Genomic DNA, 25,933 nt, shown 5'->3' on the forward strand with positions numbered 1-25,933 from the left:
TATGATATAATATTAATTATCTTATGCAATATTAATTATAATATTAACTATTTATATATTAATTATTATATATCAATAATTAATGTGTATTAGTTATTAATTTTATAATATTAATAACCATTACATATGCTATGTGATAGATATAACTATATAACAATGTATAATTATTATACAATATTATTAATACAATTATGTAAATATAATTATACTAAATTATATTTATTTATTTATTATTATACATTAAGTTCTAGGGTACATGTGCACAACGTGCAGGTTTGTTACATATGTATACATGTGCCATGTTGGTGTGCTGCACCCATTATCTCGTCATTTACATTAGGTATATCTCCTAATGCTATCCCTGACCCCTCTCTCCTCCCCACAATAGGCCCCGGTGTATGATGTTCCCCTTCCTGTGTCCAAGGGATCTCATTGTTCAATTCCCACCAATAAGTGAGAGCATGCGGTGTTTGGTTTTCTGTTCTTGCGATAGTTTGCTGAGAATGGTGGTTTCCAGCTGCATCCATGTCCCTACAAAGGACATGAACTCATCCTTTTTTATGGCTGCTTAGTATTCCATGGTGTATATGTGCCACATTTTCTTAATCCAGTCTGTCACTGATGGACATTTGGGTTGATTCCAAGTCTTTGCTATTGTGAATAGTGCTGCAATAAACATACGTGTGCATGTGTCTTTATAGCAGCATGATTTATAATCCTTTGGGTATATACCCAGTAATGGAATGGCTGGGTCAAATGGTATTTCTAGTTCTAGATCCTTGAGGAATCGCCACACTGTCTTCCACAATGGTTGAACTAGTTTACAGTCCCACCAACAGTGTAAAAGTGTTCCTATTTCTCCACATCCTCTCCAGCACCTGTTGTTTCCTGACTTTTTAATGATTGCCATTCTAACTGGTATGAGATGGTATCTCATTGTGGTTTTGATCTGCATTTCTCTGATGGCCAGTGATGATGAGCATTTTTTCATGTGTCTGTTGGCTGTATGAATGTCTTTTTTTGAGAAGTGTCTGCTCATATCCTTTGCCCACTTTTTGATGGGGTTGTTTGTTTTTTACTTGTAAATTTGTTTACTTGTAAATTTGTTCTTTGTAGGTTCTGGATATTAGCCCTTTGTCAGATGAGTAGATTGCAAAAATTTTCTCCCATTCTGTAGATTGCCTGTTCACTCTGATGGTAGTTTCTTTTGCTGTGCAGAAACTCTTTAGTTTAATTAGATCCCATTTGTCAATTTTGGCTTTTGTTGCTGTTGCTTTTGGTGTTTTAGACAGGAAGTCCTTGTCCATGCCTATGTCCTGAGTGGTATTACCTAGGATTTCTTTTAGGGTTTTTATGGTTTTAAGTCTAACATTTAAGTCTCTAATCCATCTTGAATTAATTTTTGTATAAGGAGTAAGGAAAGAATCCAGTTTCAGCTTTCTACTTATGGCTAGCCAATTTTCCCAGCACCATTTATTAAATAGGGAATCCTTTCCCCATATCTTGTTTTTCTCAGGTTTGTCAAAGATCAGATGGCTGTAGATGTGTGGTATTATTTCTGAGAGCTCTGTTCTGTTCCATTGGTCTATATCTCTGTTTTGGTACCAGTACCATGCTGTTTTGGTTACTGTAGCCTTGTAGTATAGTTTGAAGGCAGGTAGCATGATGCCTCCAGCTTTGTTGTTTTGGCTTAGGATTGTCTTGGCAATATGGGGTCTTTTTTGGTTCCATATGAACTTTAAAGCAGTTTTTTTCCAATTCTGTGAACAAAGTCATTGGTAGCTTAGTGGGTATGGTATTGAATCTATAAATTACCTTGGGCAGTAGGGCCATTTTCATGATATTGATTCTTCCTATCCATGAGCATGGTATGTTCTTCCATTTGTTTCTGTCCTCTTATTTCACTGAGCAGTCTTTTGTAGTTCTCCTTGAAGAGGTCCTTTACATCCCTTGTAAGTTGGATTCCTAGGTATTTTATTCTCTTTGAAGCTATTGTGAATAAGAGTTCATTCATGATTTGGCTCTCTGTTTGTCTGTTACTGGTGTATAAGAATGCTTGTGATTTTTGCACATTGATATTGTATCCTGAGACTTTGCTGAAGTTGCTTATCAGCTTAAGGAGAGTTTGGTCTGAGACGATGGGGTTTTCCAAATATGCAATCATGTCATCTGCAAACAGGGACAATATGACTTCTTCTTTTCCTAACTGAATACCCTTTATTTCTTTCTCTTGCTTGATTGCCCTAGCCAGAACTTCCAACACTATGTTGAATAGGAGTGGTGAGAGAGGGCATCCCTGTCTTGGGCCAGTTTTCAGAGGGAATGCTTCCAGTTTTTGCCCATTCAGTATGATATTGGCTTTGGGTTTGTCACAAACAGCTCTTATTATTTTGAGATACGTTCCATCAATACCGAATTTATTAAGAGTTTTTAGCATGAAGGGCTGTTGAATTTTGTCAAAGATCTTTTCTGCATCTATTGAGATAATCATGTGGTTTTTGTCTTTGGTTCTGTTTATATGCTGGATTACATTTATTGATTTGCATATGTTGAACAAACCTTGCATCCCAGGGATGAAGCCCACTTGATCATGGTGGATAAGCTTTTTGATATGCTGCTGGATTCGGTTTGCCAGTATTTTATTGAGGATTTTTGCATTGATGTTCATCAGGGATATTGGTCCTAAATTCTCTTTTTTTGTTTTATCTCTGCCAGGCTTTGGTATCAGGATGAAGTTGGCCTCATAAAATGAGTTAGGGAGGATTCCCTCTTTTTCTATTGATTGGAATAGTTTCAGAAGGAATGATACCTTCTTGTACCTCTTGTATCCTCCTTGTACCTCTGGTAGAATTCGGCTGTGAATCTGTCTGGTACTGGACTTTTTTTGGTTGGTAGACTATTAATTATTGCCTCAATTTCAGAGCCTGCTATTGGTCTATTCAGGGATTCAACTGCTTCCTGGTTTAGTCTTGGGAGAGTGTAAGTGTCCAGGAAATTATCCATTTCTTCTAGGTTTTCTAGTTTATTTGCGTAGAGGTGTTTATAGTATTCTCTGATGGTAGTTTGTATTTCTGTGGGGTTGGTGGTGATACCCCCTTTATGATTTTTTATTGCGTCTATTTGATTATTCTCTCTTTTCTTCTTTATTAGTCTTGCTAGTGGTCTATCAATTTTGTTGATCTTTACAAAAAACCAGCTCCTGGATTCATTGATTTTTTGGAGGGTTTTTTGTGTCTCTTATCTCCTTCAGTGCTGCTCTGATCTTAGTTATTTCTTGCCTTCTGCTAGCTTTTGAATGTGTTTGCTCTTCCTTCTCTAGTTCTTTTAATTGTGATGTTAGGCTGTCAATTTTAGATCTTTCCTGCTTTCTCTTGTGGACATTTAGTGCTATAAATTTCCCTCTACACACTGCTTTAAATGTGTCCCAGAGATTCTAGTATGTTGTATCTTTGTTCTCATTGGTTTCAAAGAACATCTTTATTTCTGCCTTCATTTTGTTATGTACCCAGTATTCATTCAGGAGCAGGTTGTTCAGTTTCCATGTAGTTGAGCGTTTTTGATTGAGTTTCTTGGTCCTGAGTTCTAGTTTGATTGCACTGTGGTCTGAGAGACAGTTTGTTATAATTTCTGTTCTTTTATATTTGCTGAGGAGTGTTTTACTTCCAACTATATGATCAGTTTTGGAATAAGTTGATGTGGTGCTGAGAAGAATGCATATTCTGTTGATTTGGGGTGGAGAGTTCTGTAGATATCTATTAGGTCCGCTTAGTGCAGAGTTGAGTTCAATTCCTGGATATCCTTGTTAACTTTCTGTCTCGTTGATCTGTCTAATGTTGACAGTGGGGTGTTAAAGTCTCCTATTATTATTGCATGGGAGTCTAAGTCTCTTTGTAAGTCTCTAAGGACTTGCTTTATGAATCTGGGTGCTCCTGTATTGGGTGCATATATATGTAGGATAGTTAGCTCTTCCTGATGAATTGATCCCTTTACCATTATGTGATGACCTTGTCTCTTTTGATCTAATTAAATTATCATATAATTTATATGACAGATAATTTTTATATTTAATATAATTACACATAATTATTATATTATGATATTATATATGAAATAATATATAATTTATAACATAATTCTTACATAGGTATAACAAATATAACTATTATTTAATTATACTATTTTATAATTATATAAAATGTATTATATAACAATATATAACAATTATATATTTGTTATATGTGATTATATTAAATATATTATTATATAACAATATATAATTATAGTTAATATATAATTACTAATTATTCTATATAACAATATATGATTATATTAAATTATCTTTAATATAAAATTAATAAATATATATAATTATTAAATAATTTCATAGCATAGAAAGTATTATAGTGTAATTATAAATATTACTGTCTTTCAATAATGACCCAAAATATATAACATTCTTAAATTCTTTTTATTCTTTTATTTTCTGCACACAATATTAAGGAATCACATATAAGAAATATTGGTCATATCTTCATTATTTTTTGCATCTGTGGTTCCGACTCCATTATTGTTAAAATAAATTATTTTTCAATTTATGTAGTTTTGATGCATTTAAAATGGGAAAGGCATTTTTCAGTTTATGTAGTTTTGATGCATTTAAAATGAGGAGGTAGATTAAGGACAATTTCACTGAGGTGTGTTTCCCCTTAGATCTGAATGTGGTGCAAATGGCACATAAAAATGATCATTTTTGTATATAGGGTCACAAACTAATAAATGTAAAATCTGTTACTTGTCTTCCTTTCTCAGTAATGCTCTGAGGGTGTCTATTAGCAGACTGGCCTCCCCTCAAATCTAAAGAAACAATTAATTGCACGCTGGTCTAAGAACATGATTGATGAAAACATAAATTATTTTACTATATTGGGAGATATAAAAATGCAGTGTTTTATGGTTGAAACAGTATTTTTCATTCATATGTTTATGTAGATTATATTTTATTATACTAGTGTTTATTTTAAAAAATACCACACTATCAAATACTTTAGGAGTAAATAATACCAGTCCCACACAAATGCTTTCAGAAAATAAAAAGTAGAGAATTGATATGAGGTCCTCACTCCCCTTATTCCAAATGCAGGAATAAAAATAAAAGTACAGTAGTTCCCCCCTTATCCGCAGTTTTACTTTCATGGTTTCAGTCACTCATAATCAAACATAGTCAACTGTGGTCTGAAAATAGGTGGGTATAGTACAATAAAATATTTCATATTTTGAGACAGAGGGAGAGTGCAAACATACACATAACTTTTATTTTAATATATTGTTATACTTGTGCTCTTTTATTATTGTTGTTGATAATCTTCCACTGTGCCTAATTTGTAACAAACTTTGTAATGGGTATGTATGTGTAGAAAAAAGAACATAGTATATATAGGATTCAGTACCATCTGCAGTTTCACGCATACACTGGATATATTGGAATATATTCCTTGTAGATAAGAGGGCACTACTGTATAAAACAATATCCCTTATCAATAGAGACTCAAAAATCTATAAGAAAATTAGCAAATTAAATATAGCAATACATGAAAATTTACTATATCATGATCAAGTGGGATATACCTCAATTAGTAAAATTTAACATTGGAAAATTTATCCATGTAATTCACCATAGTAACTGAATTTAAAAAGAAAAGACATATTATTATTCTAGTAGATATAAAAAAGCATTTGAAAAAATATAATTACTGTGACTGATTTAAAAATTGCTCTCATCAAACTAGGAACAGAAAGGAACTTCCACAACTTGATAAAGTACCTACAGGTAATATTATACTGAAGGGTGAAAGACTGAATGCTTTCCTCAAGATTCTATTTAACATAGTACTAGAGTTCTTAGTCAGTACAATAGGCAAGTAAAAGAAAAGAAAGGCATGCAGATTTGAAAGAAGGAAATAAAACTGTCTTTATTAGTGGACACTGTAATTGAATACATTGAAAATCCCAAGAAACCTAAAGGAAAGCTACTAGAAGGTGTGAGATTTACAAGGTCACAGGATTCAAAGTCAGAAATCAGTGGTATTCCCATATATTAATATAAGCAGAAAACAATCAGAAATTAAAATACTGACGCAATTCATGAAAACCTTAAGTAATGAAAAAAAATGCCATGTCTTTTATGAATTTTTAAAATATGCCATGTCTTTTATGAATATGAATTCTACATTATTGTCACTTCTCCCTACATTTATCTATAGGTCAGTGCAATCCCAGTCAAAATTCTAGTAGCTTTGTTGTAAAAATTGGCTGCTATAGTTTGGATATTTGACCCCTCCAAATCTCATGTTGAAATTTTATCTTCAGTGTTGGAGATAGGGCTTAATGGGAGATGTTTGTGTCATGGAGATGGATCCTTTATGAACAGAATAATGCCCTCCCTGGTGGTGGAGAGGGGTAGTGAGTTCTCACTCTATTAGTTTCTACACAAGCTGATTGTTTAAAAAAAAGAGCCTGGCACCTCTCTCCTTTCTCTCTTGCCTCCTGTCTCATCATGTGATCTCTATGTACATATCACCAGCTCCTCTTCTCCTTCTATCATGAGTGGAAGCAGCCTGAAGCCATCACTAGATGCTGATGCTGGTGCCATGCTTTTTGTACAGCCTGCAGAATCATGAGCCAAATAAAACTCTTTTTTGTATAACTTATCCAGTCTCAGACAATCCTTTATAGCAAACAGATGGATTAAAACATTGTCTATCTTATTCCAAAATTCATACAAAACTACAAAGAACCTAGGATAACCAAAGCAATTCTTAAAAATAAGAACAAATTTCTATCTAATCTCAAGACTTGCTACAGCATTGTTAAAGATAATTTTATGTGATAATAAACATGTTCTATTACTGTGTGTTGACCTAGAGTGTATGAGATAAAGTGGGGAATCCAGAATTATTTCTTCATTTTTCATCCAACGAACTAGGTTTTTGGTGGTACTTTTTCCCATGAAGAAGATGGGAAAAAGAACTGGTTGAGGCAGACAGCCTCTTTTTAATATGCTTGCTAGACTTCCAAGTAGAAATTTAAATATTTACGTTTCAGTAGTCAGGAAGATTATGGTAGCTTGGACTGGGATGATGTACTGATGGCAGTAGTGAACTTCTGATACATAAACTAACTAGAGGTGTTTTTAGATGTTCTCAAACCTTGTGATATATTAGACGGGAGTGCAAGAAATATTCAGGTATCAGAGATCACACTAGTTTCTTCTGCTTGGGCTGGGATGATGTGATGGCAACAGTGAACTTGTGAGACATAAACAAGGCATTTTTAGATGGTCTCAAACCTTGTGCTATATTAGATGGGAGTGTAAGAAATATTCAGGTGTCAGAGGTTACACCAGTTTCTTCTGGCTTGCAGAGCTAGATGGGTGGTGGCACTTTTGAATGGAAATGGACAAGATTTGGAAGAAGATCATGAATTTCATACTGGATATTTAAAGTTTAAAATGATTGTTAGACAGCCATAATGTGCTGCCAAGCTGACAGTTGTATAGGTGTCTCTGGAGATATAGATTTGGGTATCACTGGAATGTATCAGGTAATTGGACCACGGTCAAGAAAAGTAATCATCTAGGCAGTGAGTATAGAGTTATATGATAAAGAAGCATAAGACTGAGTCTGGAGGGATTCCAGTGCTAAAGAACTGGGTGAAGCATGTTGAGCTTGTAAAAGAGGATGCTGAGAGTCCCAGTAAGATAATTTATGTGGGAAGTATTTTACAATTTGTAGAAGTTCAGGCAAATGATAATTTTGATAATTAAATTAAGCCCATGCTTCTCAAATAGGGATTTGAGTGCCCCCAGATGTAAGCTGATTGAATCAAGGGGCACTTAAAGCCCTGAGATAAATAATGATACATTTTCTTTGAACATGAATTTTACTCAAGAGTAAGTAATTTTAAATATTGTTTTTATATGGAAACAAACAGATATATTATGGATAAATGGAAAAATCAAGTCAACTTAAAGGCTATTATGTAAGACTTCAAGGAAATCATCTGATTATACCCTCAGAAATTCCTCCCACAGCATACTTTTTCCCTTATCTCTTGTTGTCTTCACAGGAATGTTTAGTGGGGACGTTTGAGATGCACTGATCAGAGTCTTTAAGGTAATGAAAAACTCTTTCCTCACTTTCAACTCAACATGGTAGCAAACAAGGTGCTTTTGAAAAGACACTGCTTTCTCATTTATAATTTTTAAAAGTAACTTTATAAAAACATTCAAGGTAGAAAAGTGTGAAAAGAAAAGCAAAACTTCTTACTACTCAGAAATCACCAAAGTTAACATTATACAAATATCATTTCTCACAATTCCCTTTGTAAGTATACAAATGGTAGGATACATATTTAAAACCAATTATTTTAAGATGATGCTATGGACTGAATTGTATCTCCCCAAAATTCATATGTTGAAGTTCAATCCGCAATGTATCTGGACATACGGTCTTCAGCAGGTAATAAGGCTGGTGCCTTAATCAGACAGGATTGTGGCCTTACAAGAAAAGAAAGATCTCACTCTCTTTCTCTCTCTCTCTCTCTCTCTCTCTCTCTCTCTCTCTCTCTCTCTGTGTGTGTGTGTGTGTGTGTGTGTGTGTGTGTGTGTGTGTGTGTGTTATGTGAGGACACAAAGAGATGGTGGCCATCTGGAAGCCAGAAAGAAAGAGTCCTGACCTACATAGAACTAAAGAGTCATCCACACTGACTGCTTAATATTGAACTTTCCAGACTCCAGAACTGTCAGAAAATAAATTTCTGTTGTTTAAGCACCTAGCCTGTGGTATTTGGTATGGCAGTGCAAGCTAAGGCAGATGAGATGATACTAAGAAAACTTTTAATTCAAAGTATAAATTTAATTCTATCTTTAAGAGGAAAAAGAGAAAGTAAAATGAGATGAAAAGGAATTACTGAAGGTTCCCAGAGGAGGAATTGTTTGTTTCTTGGAAAACAAAGAGTTAAATTTTTTATGCCAACTTACGCTCTCTTCACAAGGAAATAAAAATTCACATTTTTACTACATCCTTGCCAAAACTGAGCACGCTATTTTCAAAAATTGGATTTTTTTCCAGTGAAATATGTATTGTCTTAATTTATATCACTTTGATTCCTGGAGAGGTAATAATGTTTTTCATTTGAGGAGAATTTATATATTTTTTTCCAAATATTACCTGTCACTACATTTTCTCTGTTTTGTTACTTTGGGGTCTTAGAGATACATAAACTAAATAAATAAAGGAATCAGAGAATTGCTATTGAGCAGCCACAATAATAATAATTATTTGAGATAAGAATCATGTGGATGTGAAAATTGTCCTTTCATGAAGGGAGCTGCCTTGCCCAATGCTATCCTCTGCTAGGTGATAGTACCCATCCACAAGCCAGGACAGTTTATATGGGACTGGATTCTGATGGTACCAAATCAAAGGGATAGAATATCAAATTGGAGAAGAGAGAGTTTATCAATATGAGAGTGTTTTGCCAGGACACAGGATTTAATGCCCAAGCAAGGACCCCAGGAGACAACACTAGTATGTTCTAGAATGGCTGTTGAAAGCTTGGAAAAACTGATCGCCCACACTAAATGAAATAGAAATGCAGATTTGCTATGGGAGATGGTAGTAGAAGGGATTAAAAGACCCAAGATGTGAGCACACTAGACTGCCAATCAGCTATGTTCAGCTGGGGAAGACTGCCAAAATAATAAAGAATGTGCTGGAGAAGGCGGCATTAGCATCATCAAGATCAATGATGGCTGTTCTCTGTAATCCAGGACTGTTGCAGAACTAGGCTTTCTGGTAGCAAAGGGATAAAAAGATTCTGAAATAACAGAGACAAAGTGACAACATGTAACCACCAGAAGCAAAATAGGCAGAATTATTTTAATGAGTACCAAGTTCAGAGTGGCATCCAAAAGGTCTGACCTACATAGAACTATAGAGTTTGTCCATGGAACTCAGCATTCCTATGGGCAAGATGGATGGGCAGTCAACAAGCATATGCTTAACTTTCTTAACGAAAAGAAAGTGAGCATGGATGATCAGAAAGCTGAGGGCTCCTGCCCTAGTTAAAAAGTCTTGATTCCGATCTGAACCAGGCAATTTTCAGACCTAAACCCAGCGCCTAAAAAGAGAGGCTATGTCTCCATGAGGAAGAATCTTAGAATAGCAAGGCAAGTTTTATCATAATGATTCTCCATATCTTTCTTGAAAGGAACATATGGCCTTTCACTTAGGTGACCATACATTGGAGTAAGAATACCCAGACATTTCAAGGACTACTGGAAACACTGTACAAGTTGACATTGAAGGAAGTGTCACAATGGATTCTTCTATTAGAGCAGCGGTCGGTGGGATCCAGGTAGTAAATGGAGTCCCAACCTTGATCTCCCTCAGTGGGTCAGTTGTGTTCACAAATGCAGTGGCCACTTTCCCAGGCCTCAAGTGTATAATTGAAATGTCCATGTTTAGTAATTGGCAGAGCCCTCCCATGGGTTCCTTGATCTGTGGGATAAGGACTAGCACAGAGGCAAACACCACACAGAAGACTCTGAAACTGCCCCCTCCATTGGCCAAGATAGAAAATCAAAACTATTATCATATTCTGGGTTGGGTTTCTTTTATTTTTCTTTTTCTTTTTTTTTTTTTTTTTTCTCGGGAGCATAGATTTATGTTGCCCTGAATATAAACACCTTGAGTTTCTTAGTGGCTTGAAAAAGTATAAAGTAATGTTGGAAGAATTCTTTATGAAGTATTGACATTTTTACAGTATTTAGCCTTCGGCTCCCAGAAGAATAAATGTGACTTTCCATTTATTCAAGGTTCCTTGCATATCTCACTCAGTGTGGTTTCCTATGTATAAATATTGCATGTTTCTTGAGAAAGTTGTTCCTAAATATTTTAGTTTTAATGGCCATTCTGGATGGGAAAGTTCACTACATTTTCTGATTGTTCTTGCCTCTGACCAGCTCTCCAGTTACTAGTGTAATTCCTTAATCCAACAGAGGAATCATCATCTTCATGATTCAAAAATAATATTCCTTTGAGAAACACACCTAAGGACAAAGCAACCAATTCAGTTTTGTTTTGTTTTAGGGAGAAGAATATTAATCATTTATTCGACAAATATTTATTGAAGGCTCATTGTGAATACAGGTTTGAACCAGATGCTTTGTAGGTAGGTATACAAAAAGGAATATACAGACCCTGTCCTCAAGATGGTTACCAGTTCATAGGAGAAATAAATCTGTATTTCATTAATGATAAGAATGACAACAACAAGAAAGGTAAAGGATTATTGAGGTGGGGAAGGCGGGAGAGGGAAGGAGAGAAGGAGGGAGGAAGAATGATGGCAGTTAGAGGAGGGAGAGTTGTCTTCTGTATGACGGGATTGCAGATAGCCTCAAGATACAGGGCACAATATCAGCCTTGGATAGGAAGTTCTCTTGCCTCTGTCATAAAGAGAAGAGTTGCAAGGATGGATTCAGAAAAAGAGAGAGAGACGCTCAAAAAATGGAAACTGAAGAAATGCACCTTAGTTACCTTGTTCTCTGTTAAGTAACACGCAAGGTCATCTGTAGATAGTGAATACTGGGGTTTAACCCATTTATACCTGAGGTTGCAATTTTTTGAATTTTTGCAATCAGACGTTGGTGATGATCTTGAGCAGTAGGATATAAATCACTCCCACATGCTTAGCATTCCAATAATGGAACACTAGTTAAGGAAAAGAACCACCCGGCACGGTGGCTCACATCTGTAATCCCAGCACTTTGGGAGGCTGAGGCAGGCAGGAGTTCAAGACCAGCCTGGTCAACATAGTGAAATACGTGGGGAGCATTCCTGTAATCCCAGCTACTTGGGAGACTGAGACAGGAGAATTGGTTAGACCCAGGAGGTGAAGGCTGCAGTGAGCCAAGATCACACCACTGCACTCCAGCCTGGCCACAGAGCAAGACTTCATATCAAAAAAAGAAAAAAAAGAAAGAAAGAAAGAAAAGAAGAAGAATAATAGATTTTAAAATTGGTAACGTGGGAGACAGTGTAGAGAACAATTAAAGATAAGAAAAAGCAAGGTTTCACTAAGTGTGATCTTACAGATCACCTATATCTGAATCACCTATGGATATTTGGTAAAAATGAGAAGTCCCCAGTTCCACTCTAAACTTACATAATCAGAAAGGAGAGGACAGACAAGTGCATTTTAGTGTCCTCTTTAGGAGATTTTTATGCTCACTTTAAAGAAAAAAAAAAAGAATCAAAGGAATTCTGAAGCACACCAAGTGTTCAGATGAGGTTAGGTTACTTAAATTTGTATATGAAACATTCAATTAATTTGACTTTTATATTAAGACCGAGGAATTTTTAAAGACTGTCTTTAACACTAATGATCAATACTAAAAATATATTTGGTATCGTGATAAAGACCAGTTAATGACTTCTGGGAAGGGGACAAAATCGTGGGGGGATAAGAAGATAAAGAAGTTAAAGATGGAGTGGAAAGAGAAAAAAGTGGACAAAATGGAAATATTGGAGAAAGAATGAGGAAGGCACATGAAGGAAAATATTAGAAGCAGAAAGGAGAAAAGAGACACAGTTACACAGGGAGAGAAATTAAGGGATTTAATAAAATGTGAAAAGGGGCTAAGTAGATTTTGGGGTTAGTATTAGCATAGCCTGCTTTTTAATTTAGCCTTCAGAATAAATTATCACATTGTTTTCACCTTATTTGCAATTCTGATTAGCTAATTTGCTACTCTCTTTCACAGTTAGGAATTTCAGCCAGCAATGTGTTGGCTAACCACAGCCATCCTGGGAAGGAAGTTGTACTTGTTCTTCTACAGCGCTTTTTGCCACAGGATGACAAAATTACACCCAGAGCTCATTCTTCTGGAGACTTCCTATTATGACTAACCCCTAGGGCTCAAAGATGAGGGAAAACTGGAAAATCTGAGATTTAGGCTGCAGACAGTTATGGTTGGTACCTGACCTTTATTCACATACACACCATCATGTCAGTACTTTTCCTTTTGGAAGTCACTTGTTACGTAAGTAACCAATCAACTAACTATCTCTAATCTGGATGCTAGATCCCTAAATACATCATCACGTGTTATTTATATTCCTTTATAGAATAAGTGGAGCTAACTCTTCCTTATTACAAGCCCAGCACTCCTGTGTTAGAAATGTAACATAACAGTGGTTGATGCCCATCACAGAGAAGTTAGTGCCTAGTTGACCGATGGTATGGAGACTTTCCTGGAAATTCCTAAGCAAGGGTTTGAAGTGCAGAAGTGAAGACAATTTGGGGAAATTGTTCTTCCAGGTAGCAAAATTTGTGTAAATTAAACTGTGTATTTACAAAATGGCCTTTGATGAAGTTGAGAGGCATTCACAAACATTCAAAGAGCCATCGGTTGAAGGAGAAAGATAAATTTATCTCAGCAAGAAGTAGAGCAGAGCTGTGGCCTTTACATACTTCATAACCTCACCACACTCTCACTCTTACCATCTTCATGATCAGCAAGCCACCCCCACTTCCTCTCTTCCCTCCCTCACAGCTTTGGGTGTTCTTTCATGAATTTTCTTCATGTCATTCTTATTGTGAACCTGGTTTAATGAAGATAAAGATATTTCCTGTGGAATATGGTGCCTCTGTAGTTTGTTTGTTTGTTTATTTTTCCCAGAGATGACATACGTAACAGTCCCTGAACAATGTAGTCTGTTGGGAGTCAGTTTTTAGATAGAAGAAATTCTAGACTGTCACTATAACTTCATAGAGGATAGCAGCCTTAGACAGAGCTTGATCAATTTTTTAAATAAGTCTTAATTACATACCGTTACTATTGCTGAGGACAATTTGAAATTGTATCAATATTCCCATATCACATTGTATGCAAAAATAAAGTATAAAAATAACATGAAATCTTTAAAAGTGCATATGCTTTGGACCAGAAATTCTGATTCCAAATAGCTATCTAAAGAAAACTAGGATACCACCAATGACTGCTATGTGTTTACCAATCCTACTTCTCTTTCTTCCTGGGTGCCTTGCCTATATCTCTGTCTCCTTTGCAGTTTGGTAGAATCAGGCGACTCTGAGATCTAGTTAATACAATGAGGGAAAAGTGATTTACATCGCTTCAACAACTGGGCCATAAAGAAACTTTCCATACAACTCTCCAGGCTCTCTCTTTCTCTATCCATGTGACTTTATGCCGAGGAGGAGAAAGTCCTAGAAGATGGCTGAGTCACATAAAGGAAGGTGCTTAAGTCTGGGATTGATATGGTTTGAATGTGTCCTGTCCACATCTCATGCTGAAATGTTGTCTCCAGTGTTGGAGGTGGGACCTGGTGGGAGGTGCTTAAATCATGGGGTCAGATCCCTCATGAATAGCTTAACACCATCCTCTTGGTGATAAATGAACTCTTGCTTTGAGTTCACATAAGATCTAGTTGTCAAAAAGTATATGACACTTCTCCCCTTCTCTTGTTCCTGCTTTTGCTATGTGACATGAAAGCTCCTGCTTCACCTTCTGAAAAGGGTAAAAGCTCACAGAGGCTTCCCTAGAAGCCAAGCAGATGATGACACCATGTTTGTACAACCTGCAGAACCGTGAGTCAATTAAACCTCTTTTCTTTACAAATTACCCAGTCTCAGGAATTTCTTTATAGTAATTCAAGAATTGCCTAATACAGAAAATTGGTACTGAGGAGTGGAGTACTGCTATAAAGATACCTGAAAATGTGGAAGTAACTTTGGAACCAGGTAACAGGCAGAGGCTGGAAGAGTTTGGAGGGCTCAGAAGAAGACAGGACAATGAGGGAAAGTTTGGAATATCTTAGATACTTGTAAATACTTGTGACCAAAATACCGATAGCGATATTGTCAGTAAAGTCCAGGCTGCCAAGGTCTCAGATGGAAATGAGGAACTTATTGAGAACGAGAGCAACGGTCACCCATGTTATGCCTTAGCAAGGAGTTTGGCTGCGTTGTGTTCATGCCCTAGGGATCTGTGGAAGTTTTACCTTCAGAGTGATGATTTAGGGCATCTGGCAGAAGAAATTTCTAAGCAGCAGAGCATTCAAGAAATTGCCTGGCTGCATCTAACAGCCTATATTCAGATGCAGGAGCAAAGAAATGACTTAAAGTTGGAACTTATATTTAAAAGAGAAGCCGAGAGTGAAAGTTGGAAAAATTTGCAGCCTGGCCATGTGGCAGAGAAAGGAAAAGTTTTTCAACGAGAGAAATTCAAGCAATCTGTGAAACAACCACTTGCTGGAGAGATTTGCTTAACTAAAAAGAGCCAGGTGCAGATACTCGAGACAATAGGAAAAAGGCCTACAAAGCATTTCAGAGATCTGTAAGGCAGCCCCTCCCATCACAGGACCTGAGGCCTAGGGGGAAATAATGGTTTCCTGGGCCTGGCCTAGGGCCCTGCTGCCCTGCACAGCTTCAGAACAGCCCTCTGCACACCCAGGCCCACTCTGTCTCCAGCCTCAGCTCAAAGAGGCCCAGATACAGCTCAAGCCACCACTTCAGAAAGTGCAAGCCATAAGCCTTGGTGGCTTTCATGTGGTGTTAAGCCTGCAAGTGCACAGAGTGCAAGAGTGAAAGAGGTGTGGCAGCCTCTGCCTGGATTTCAGAGGATGTATGGAAAAGCTTGAGTGTCCAGGCAGAAGCCTGCTGCAAGAGTGGAGCCCTCACAGAGAACCTCTACTAGGGCAGTGCTAAGAGGAAATGTGTGGTTGGAGACCCCACACAGAGTCCCTACTGGTGCACTGCCTAGTAGAGCTCTGAGAAGGGAGCCACAGTCCTCCAGACCCCAGAATGGTAGATCCACTGGTAGCTTTCACCCCACACTTGGAAAAGCCACAGGAACTCAACAACCTGTGAGAGCAGCCCCAAGGGCTGAACACTGCAAAGCCATGGAGATGGAGCTGCCGAAGGCCTTGGGAGCCCACCCCTTACACCATTGTGCCCCCTGGATGTGGGACATGGAGTCAAAGGAGATTATTTTGGAACTTTAAGATTTAGTGATTGCCATGATATGTTTAGAACTTGCATGGGGCCTGCAGCTTCTTTTTTTTTGTCTCACTTCTCTCTTTGGTAACAGAAAAGTTTACCCAATTCCTGTACCCCCATTGTATCTTGGAAGTGAATAACTGTTTTTGGTTTTATAGGCTTATAGGTAGAAGGGACTTTCTTTGTCTCAGATGAGACTTTTGACTTTTGAGTGATGCTGAAATTACTTGAGACTTTTGAGGAGCCATTGGCATGGGATGATTGTATTTTGCAATGTGTAAAGAACATGTGATTCTGGGGGCCAAGGGTGGAATGATATGGTGTGGATTTGTGTCTCCTCCACATCTCATGATGAAATGTGGTCTTCAGTGTTAGAGATGGGGCCTGGTAGGAGGTACTCAGATCATGGAGGCAGAGCCCTCATGAATGGCTTGTCACCATCCCCTTGGTGATAAGTGAACTCTCTCTTTGAGTTCACATGAGATCTGGTTATTTAAAAAAGTGTGTGGCACCTCCCCCTGTCTCTTGTTTCAGCTTTCTCCATGTGACATGAAGCTCCCACTTTGCTGTTGCCATGAGTAAAAACTCCTTGAGGCCTCCCCAGAGACTTCAGGGAGCTTTTGAATAGATGCTGATGCCATCCTTGTACAGCTGCAGAACCATGAGCCAATTAAACCTCTTGTCTTTATAAATTACCCACTTTCAGGCATTTCTTTATAGCTATGTAAGAACAGCTTAATACAGGGACTAACTGTATGCAGCAGAGTTCTCCTGCCAATATATGTTGAACTACGTAATTGATAATTCAGTTTTACTAAGCCACTGAAAGCTTTCATCTATTTTTTGTAACATTTAGCTTACTTTCACAAATACACATGTTATAACACAATATACCTGTTATAACACTTTAGCAGATTGAGAAGGGAGTACATAAAGATTAGAAATTCGAAACAAAATGGTTAATATTGATTAATAGACTGTCCAAGAGAACACAAAGCATTAGAAACAATAGCAGAGTTCAGTTACATTTCTGGGAATTAAATAAATATTCAAAATTTATTTATGCAGAATCTATACTCAAGCATCAAACTATAAATTAAAATTACAAAATAGGTACCATTTATAATACCAATAAAACCTATATGGTACTCAGGAATAAATCTATTAAAATATGTGAAAAACTTACATGGAGAAAAATTAGAAAAGATGACCTGAAAATGTATATATAAAGACATTTATCATAAGGAATCAGTTCATGTGATTATTAAGGTGAGCAAGTCATAAGATCTGCAGGATGAATCAGCTGACTGAATCAGCTGACCTAGGAGAGCCAATGGTTTAGTTCCAGACTAAAGTCTAGAAGGTTTGAGATCCAGGAAGAACCAGTATTTAAGTTAGTGTCTGAAGGCAGGAAAAAAGCCAATGTCCCAGTTCAAAAGCTGTCAGTAAGGAAAGAATTCTGTCTTATTGGAGGGAGGGGTCAGCCTTTTTGTTCCATTCAATCCTTCAGCTGATTGGCTGAGGCCCACCCACGTTAGGGAGGACAATCTCTTTTATTCAGTCTATCACCTTAAATGTTAATCTCATCCAAAAACACTCTCATAGAAACATCCAGAATAATATTTAGCTAAATATCTAAGCACTCTATGGCCCAGTCAACTTGACATGTAAAATTTGCCATCACAAGCTGCAAGCCGCCATCCTCAGCAAACTAATACAGGAACAGAAAACCAAACACTGCATGTTCTCACTCATAAGTGGGAGTTGAACAATGTGAACGCATGGACACAGGAAGGGGGACAACACACACAAGGGCCTGTGGAGGGTAGGGGGAAGGGAAGGGAGAGCATCAGGACAAATAGCTAATGCATGCAGGGCTTGAAACCTAGGTGATGGGTTGACAGTTTCAGCAAACCACCATGGCACACGTTTACCTATGTAACAAACCTGCACATTCTGCACATGTATCCCACCACTTAAAATATAAATAAATAAATTTAAATGAATTATTAAAAAATTCACCATCACACCAACTTTATGGAAAGAGTTACTACTATAAAAACAGCCACTTCTGCCAAATTGATTGGAATTTAATACAATTTAATACAATTCTAATCAAAATTATATTTTTCATATAATTTCATGAAATTCATTCATCATTCATCTAAAGTTCAAATAAAAGAATAAAGGTCCAGAAATAACCAGGAAGATTAGAAAAGAAAAACAGCAGGAGAGAGTTCTTCTTACATTTATTTGTATTGGTTTTCTATGGATGCTATAACAAATTGCTATAAAATTAATGGCTTACAACAATGCAAATATATTATGTTAACATTCTGTAGATTATAATTTCAATACAATTCTTACTGGGCTAACATCAAGCTGTCAGAAGGGCTATATTCATTTCTACAGTCCCTTGGGGAGATATTTCCTTTCCTTTTCCAGCTTCTAGAAGCAGCCAGCATTCCTGGCTCATGCTTCCTTTCTCCATTTTCAAAGCCAACCACCTTGCATGGTTTTCACCATTCTGCTGTAATTATATCTCCCTCCAACTCTAATCTCAGCTTGGAAAAGGTGTATCCTTTTATTGACTGCTGAATGAGGTTGGCCTCACCCGAATAATCCAGGATATCCCCATTTCAAGGTCCTTAATTTAATCAAATATGCAAAGTTCCTTCTGCCATGCATGGTTACATATTCACAGAGTCCAGAGATTAGGACATGGACATCTTTGGGGAGCCAAAGTGTGATATTGGTATAAAACTATAAAAATAGAGACCTAGGAAAATCATATATATTGGGAAGTTTAGTCTATGAAAAAAGAGAGTTGCAAATAATAGGATGAGGGATAAGTTATTCAATTCTTAACACAGGGACAAGATTAAAACAGACCCCTATATATTATGCAAAAGTTAATTTTAAAAATAGTGGCTCACACTTGTAATCCTAGCATTTTGGGAGGCCGAGGCAGGAAGATTGCCTGAGCTCAGGAGCTTGAGACCAGCCTGGGCAACACAGTGAAACCCCATCTCTACTAAAATACAAAAGAAATTAACTGGGTGTGGTGGCGTGTGCCTGTAGTCCCAGCTATTCGGGAGGCTGAGGGAGGAGAATTGCTTGAACCTGGGAGGCTGAGATTGCAGTGAGCCGAGATCGTACCACTTCACTCCAGCCTGGGTGACAGAGTGAGAATCTGTCTCTACAAAAAAAATAATAATAATAACAATATAAAAATAAAAGTTGTAAATCTTTTAAAAGAAAATATTAGAGAAAACTTTTATGGCATTATGTGAAGAAGCATTTCTTTAACAGAATACAAAACGCAAAAATCACAGAGGAAAATATCAATAAATTTAAGCCCATTAAGATGAAAGCAGTTTCATGAAAAAGACATCGTAAGATGAAAAGACTGACAGAAAGACATTTTGCAACCTATGTCTTAAAAACCAACAAGAATAAGAAGACATAAAGTCAGAAGGCAAATTAGCAAAGGATATGAAGAAGCAATTCATAGGACTGTAAATAGTCAATAAAATATAAAAGAACGCTCAATAGTATTAGTAGTCAGAGAAAATTAAAACATCAATGAGGTATAACTTCACAACCATTAAACTGACAAAAAGTAAACAGTTGGTTTACATCAAGTGTTAGTGATGATGTGAGGAAACAGCAATTCTTATTTATTGCTGATGGTAGTGTAAATTGTTACCATTTTAGAGAGGAATGTGGCAATGCATGAGAATGAAGATGATAATTCCATAGCTTCTAGCAATTTGATTCCTAGAAAAACTCTCTTACATGCATTCAAGAATATATACACAAAAAAGTTATTTTCAGCCTTGTTTGTAATAGTAAAAAACAAAACAAAAAATCCCGCCATCCTATTAATTGGGATCAATCTAGCAGTTACTGAGAACTATCCCCTTAGGAAGGGAATAGGTTATTCACATAAAGGGATAAAGAAACGTTATTCTGTTGTTAAATCACATACATAAATATGAATAAATTTTAATATGTTAGAAAGTTGCAAGAGGATATACAAAGCATAATACCATGTACAAAAATTGTGAAATGAAATGATAGTGTATGGAACACATACTAATGTAGTGAAAGTACAAACATATGTACAAAAATGATTTTTAAAAAACTGCAGATAAGTTTTCACCTTTGAGAAGAACTGAGGGGAAAAGGATGACGGGGTGAGGCTATAGCTATATGACATTTATGTCTATGAAAGAGGGAGATATCAAGCATATATTTAAAAAACATTAAAGTCTGTTTAATCTTGGTGGTGGAAAACAGAGGTCTGTTATATTACATCCTGTGCTTTGTGGCATGTTTTATATTTCAAATGAAATGTTTTATTCTTTTTTAAATAAAAAAAGAAAAGCAGAGATGGGCAAGAGATGAGAGAAAAGCCAAGCAGTGAAAACACTTTCCTTGAACTGAAAATCATTCAATATTTTTTTCAACAGGCATTGATTACAGATTTGCTATGTGACTTATCTTTGTGTTAAGAATTTGAACAAAGTCCTGTTTTTTTAAAGTTGTGCCAGTAGTAATTATATTAGTGTTATTTAATAGTAGAACACTATGCCTTATGACTTCAGCCAGCTGAAGTCAAACTCAGTAGGGATGCTTTATTTTGTATAATACAGACTAGTCCAAGTCTTTAGTTTCCACTAGATTGTTCCTGTGTATTTGGATGGCTGCTGAATCTTTTAGGGACATACCCCTGTTCATTAACTCAGCTGCTTCCTCTTCAGTGAAAACTAAACCATCTGTTGTAATGAATATAAGGCTTCCTGCTCTCAATTCTGTGTTCTGATTCCCCTACTAAATGCTGGTTGTCACTTTTAATTTAGAAAAACATCACTATACTCTCCAATTCCTTCTTTAGAATTTTCCTGTGAAGATCTCAAAGCTCTTCATCCACGTGAGGGAGGCATTGCAGTTTTTCTAGGGGATTCAGTTGTGGTGTTAGCCCCATTTTATAGACTGAACAAATGGAGATTTCTAAAAGTTTCAAGGCTTTCTAGTTACTGTTTTGAAAGTTAGTGCCAGTCAAGAAGCAAAGTATTAGTTGCTACTTTGAAACCTAAAATGTCAACATCAGGTAGTGCTCTGTGGAAAAATATCAGCAAAATGTTCACAGCATTAAAATCTACCCTGACGGACTCTCTGTCAGCTGTGGCTGACAGGTTCTCAGCACTTTTCCATTTGTAGGATGTGGGTGGTCTCCAGGCTGGTAGAGCTGGTTAGTGAATTGGATGGGACTTGAGGAGGAGAGAGGTACTTGGAAAAGAGAAGGCCTAGAAATGGTGAGATGGAGGTAGGGGAGAATTTTATCAATGAAAGTAGACACAGCAGAATACCTGGATCTTACAAGGGAATCATTGAACCAGCTATTCATTAATCAAGGGAACTGAGATTTAGAGTTGTAATAGAAAAGGCAGAAAAATCCTCATTTGTAAATAGGAAATGGGAAATTTCACCATAGTAACCACAAAACAAAGAATTTAAAGTGAGTTAAAGGGTTTTCCTAATATACTTCTTACCCTTTCTTTGCTTTCTTCTCCTCTTCCTTTTTTTTTTTTTTATTTTCTAGAAGTCTCTCTAATATCCATCTGTCAAAGGTGGTCCATGAGATATTGTCAAGAGACAGCTTAGCAGTTTGACCCTTTCAGATCTTGAACTATGAGATGCTCATTGATTGGATTCTGTGCCCCCAAGTAACATGATTCATTCCACTCAATTAAGAAATTTAACTTTTCACTTTCCACTCTGTTAAAAAGAAAATAAACCTCTTAGCAATGTGGGACATACCTGTATCTTGAGCATCGAAACTAGCTCAGTGTTTTCAAGGAAATATAGTCTTTATATCATGTTTAGGTATTAGCCTCACAAAAATCATCTAGGAGTAATTAAAGAAGTGACTGAACTGTGCAAGTACAAATTTCTGATTTGTTAATAAAATGAACTTTTCATTCTAAATGACCAAATGCCACTTTCCTGTGTGAACAATATATTGATCTGGCTTATATTCTAAATACGGCCACTCAAAAGAAATCCGGCGAGGTTCTGGCTTGCCCTTTGTATTGACAGATTCAGATCTCAACTATATCAAACCTAAATCTTAAGTCTCTTTGTTAGGGACCAGCAATAAATTACTTGAGGTCAAGTTCTGTTTATACAGTGGACTGTTCTAAGAGAATTACCTTCTTGACTTAATAGCTTCCTTTTGGGTGACATTTCTCCCTGAAAGAAGACAAATTGTCTAAGGTCAGTCTGCAGATCAGTTCTGAGTGTAGGAGGAAATTGTAGTGGATCAACAAAATTGCACCAGTTCTACCAACCAGCATAAGGCAGCATGCCGCCAGTCAGAGGCCGACCCTGAGGGACTGCAGCCAGAGCTCCTTGAAAGGGCAGAGTTTTCAATTCTTTCTTTTTGGGCTGCTCTTCACTTTTATTTTCTCAGGTCCCACTAAAAAACAAAAACAAACAAACGAAAACAAAAAACAACAACAACAAAAAACAAAACAAAAGAACCCCTGCATTAACAATGAATTAAGATCTATTAAACTCTTCGTTCAGTGCTGAGTTGCTTTAAAAGTTTATTTCCCTCCATCTACCAAGGCTAATTTGAAAGTTGAACAAAAAGAGAGGGTGAATTACAGACTCAACTTGAGCTTGAATCTGTTCTGTTTCAGCTATTGGAATGACTAAGTGAACCCCAAATTGCCATTTTAAAAAGGGAAACGTTAGAAATCAGAAGTGGATTTAAAGCAATTAATAAGTTTCAGGATACTAAAAATTGAGTAATTTATTCTTAAAGTTAAATGTATTCTACATGAAGAAATTTAAAAACACAACTTCCTCATTACATATTCACCTACAATGGAATTGGTAGATTTGCCTTTTTACTACTCCTTTAGAGGAAAAACAGAGAAAGAGAGAAAAAATAGAAATACAAGTCTCTTTTTAATTAAGCATTTTATCCTTTGAAGTTATTCTGATTTTTTTCACATTGATGATGTAATTTATGTAAATAATCATCTATCTATGAAAGGAGTGTGTCTGTCAAAAGCTGAAATAAAAAACATCCGTCATTTTGAAGTGATTAACATTCTCCAGATGTTTAAATCATCAGATTTCAGGAGTTTCTCTTTGTTGTGATAATGATATAGTATCCAGAACAAGAATGTTTACTTTTTTCTATGGGTCAAACGCAGATTTTTCACAATCCTATTAAGGCATGCAGTTCATTGTAATTGTATGTGCAGATGAAAGCATATTCAGTTATTATTATTCCCCTTAATTGTAAACTGCTGCTGGTAATTTTACTGTAAAGCTCAAACAAAAGGAGAATACTTGAAAGGACCACCACTGCCCACTTATGTAATCAATTTATATATGTCAAGTTTGTACTGGGATGGTTATCCCCTTCTGTTACCAGACATGTGACATGCTACCACCCTGCAGCTCGGGGCCATGTATGCATGTCTCTGGCTCCTTTTGCAGGCTGCTTGGAAATACAGTACATGTCGGTGATAATGTTAAATGACAGTTTCAAACTATTTCCCTTAGGCCTGCTTGACCCTCGGGTTCAAGGTAAAACAGGAATGGTTCCGCTTACCTTCAAGACCTGAGCATCCTCACCACTGGCAAATTTAACGTGGAAGCTTGGTGAGGTTCCCTGGAGATCCAATTACCCTTGTTAGGGGACCTATTGAAACATTAATGACATGTAGCCACTTCATTCATAAAGTTGGGCTCAACTCATGCCTAGCATTACCTCCCACACACCCCCAGCTTCAGATCTGAAGTGCTTGTAGGGTTTTATTAAAACCGTTTGACTAGGGCACAAACTGACTACACGCTTATTATATGCTACCTCAACGCAGACAAGCCTGAGAGGGGGGGTCTCGATCCCCATCTGCCAGTGCAGTCTTATAGAATTGCATTAATTAAGAACAAGAGATATCAGAATAGTGTCTCCAGAACTGTTCATTATTCGTGTTTTTGGCATTTTGAGTGTGTGTGTGTCTATTGTGCTCCTGATACATATATGTTCAGGAATTTAATGTGGTACTGTTCCATAAATTGCCACACAATTTTCTCTCTCAAACATAGCAACAGAAGGAGGAAATGTCTTCTTTTAGTGTTCTTATGAGAAATCAAAGCAGTAAAATGGTTAGATGATGATGAGTCAGACGTAGAATACCTTCTTTCTTACTGGACTGAAGCCTTGGTAATAGGCTAATAATTAATAGCTACCATCTGCTATTCCTTGTGCCCTACCTTCAGATCATTCTTCATTTGTATTTGAACACACACATTCCTTTTAATCATTCTATGGCCATTACAGTACTTTGATAAACCTTCAGTCCCTAAAATGTTTCCAAATCATCCCCATCTGACATGTACCCTTGAATTAGAATTTTATTAAAGAGGAAGTGTGTCTAATAAGTGACAAAGGGCTGGAGCATTGGGCTGGGAATCAGGTAACTGGGGCTCTCTTCGTTGTTATGTCCAAGCATCAAAGCAGGCACCTCAGCCAGTCCATTGGCTCAGTGCATTAGCATTTTGTTCTCATCTTTTCTGAACAAACGTAGTGGCCTCTTCTTTCCCATAAGAATGGGTTTCAACCCTCCTGTCTATGTACCCCTCATTTTTCCTCTATCTAGAAGAATGTTGACTCTGGGATTATCATGGGATTGGAACATCATTCTTTCTCTAAATTAGAGAGAAATATTTGCTTCCAGGTTTTTATACATTTCAGTTATGTTTCCACTGGATATTGAAAGGGTCAAAAATGTCTTGAGTAAAAGAAAATAAATGGGCAGCGGAATCTGGGGACATAGCAACTCTATTTTTTATTTATCACCATCATCATCACAGCTACTCTTCACTTACCATTGATAGAGCACATTGTAAATCTTCATATCAAATTAAAATAAGAATATTATTTCAAAAATTTAAAATGGTTCCAGATAGGGTAAATGACTTACCCAAGGTCTTATATTTGTTTATTCATTTATTGAACATCTAGTTTGCTGAGCACTGTACTTTATGTTTATCATAGAGCAGGAGTAAAATAACGATCTCCTGTCTTACGAAAGAAGCAGAGCCAACACTAGAAACTTAGGGTCAAACTGCTTCTGCTTCTATTTCCCACTTGTTCCCCTCACATCTGAACCCATTGTTTTTAAGCATAAAATGATTTTCTGTTGTGATTGGGTTTTATTTGACAATTAACCTCATGAAAAAAATGGTGGCCACACTTCTCCAAGGAGGATAGGCAATGGCTATAGAGGAGAAAAAAGAGCACGCCATTTATTTTCTCAAATTATTAAACCTTCACATTATGATATTTTTTTCCTGAGATCCCAAACTAATGTCTTTACTGATAAACCAAATCATATCATTGACAGAACAGAATTCTTTTTGATAGGATAAAATTTCCTAGACCAATTTTAGACTCATTGGGAAATTTCTAGTAATCTTCAAAATAGCTAAAAATGTTAATGGTGAACCTTTTGTCTTGAGCAATCTCTCACCCACGAGGTACTATCATAGATCAATGATGTTCAAGAGCACAAATATGTAAAATTGAACAAACAACGGGGAAGGTATCAATAGGGCATTCTCAAGACTGACCAGTCCTCCCAGATCTCTAGCAAGTAATTTAGCAGGAGATGGAGACAAGTTTTCTTATTTTTATATTAATGCCATATTAAATAGACTCCTTAATGAAGTCTGTAGATGTTCCCTTCTTTGACTTTTAAGGCTTTTGAATTAATGTACTTAAGTCTTAGGCAATTTTTTTCTGTTTCATTTCCTTGATACAAAA

The 25,933-nt window shown here is 36.6% G+C and overlaps 1 long non-coding RNA gene across 2 annotated transcripts in view; it reads right to left on the reverse strand.

Moving 5' to 3' along the window:
- LOC106999234 (uncharacterized) overlaps window positions 1-24,302 on the reverse strand; it is a 35,286-nt gene extending 10,984 nt beyond the window's left edge. The window contains exons 1-3 of one of the 2 annotated variants that reach the window (XR_013412715.1): window positions 23,717-24,302; window positions 21,639-22,564; window positions 18,173-19,279 (exon numbers count right to left, since the gene is read on the reverse strand). This is a non-coding gene — a long non-coding RNA (uncharacterized LOC106999234). Of the gene's footprint in view, window positions 1-18,172; window positions 19,280-21,638; window positions 22,565-23,716 lie in introns of those variants that run through there. The other variant, XR_013412716.1, reaches the window with a different exon arrangement.
- Between the last annotated feature and the right edge of the window lie 1,631 nt (window positions 24,303-25,933).

This window comes from Macaca mulatta, chromosome 1, assembly GCF_049350105.2.
Source record: "Macaca mulatta isolate MMU2019108-1 chromosome 1, T2T-MMU8v2.0, whole genome shotgun sequence".
NCBI classification, from domain to species: domain Eukaryota; kingdom Metazoa; phylum Chordata; class Mammalia; order Primates; family Cercopithecidae; genus Macaca; species Macaca mulatta.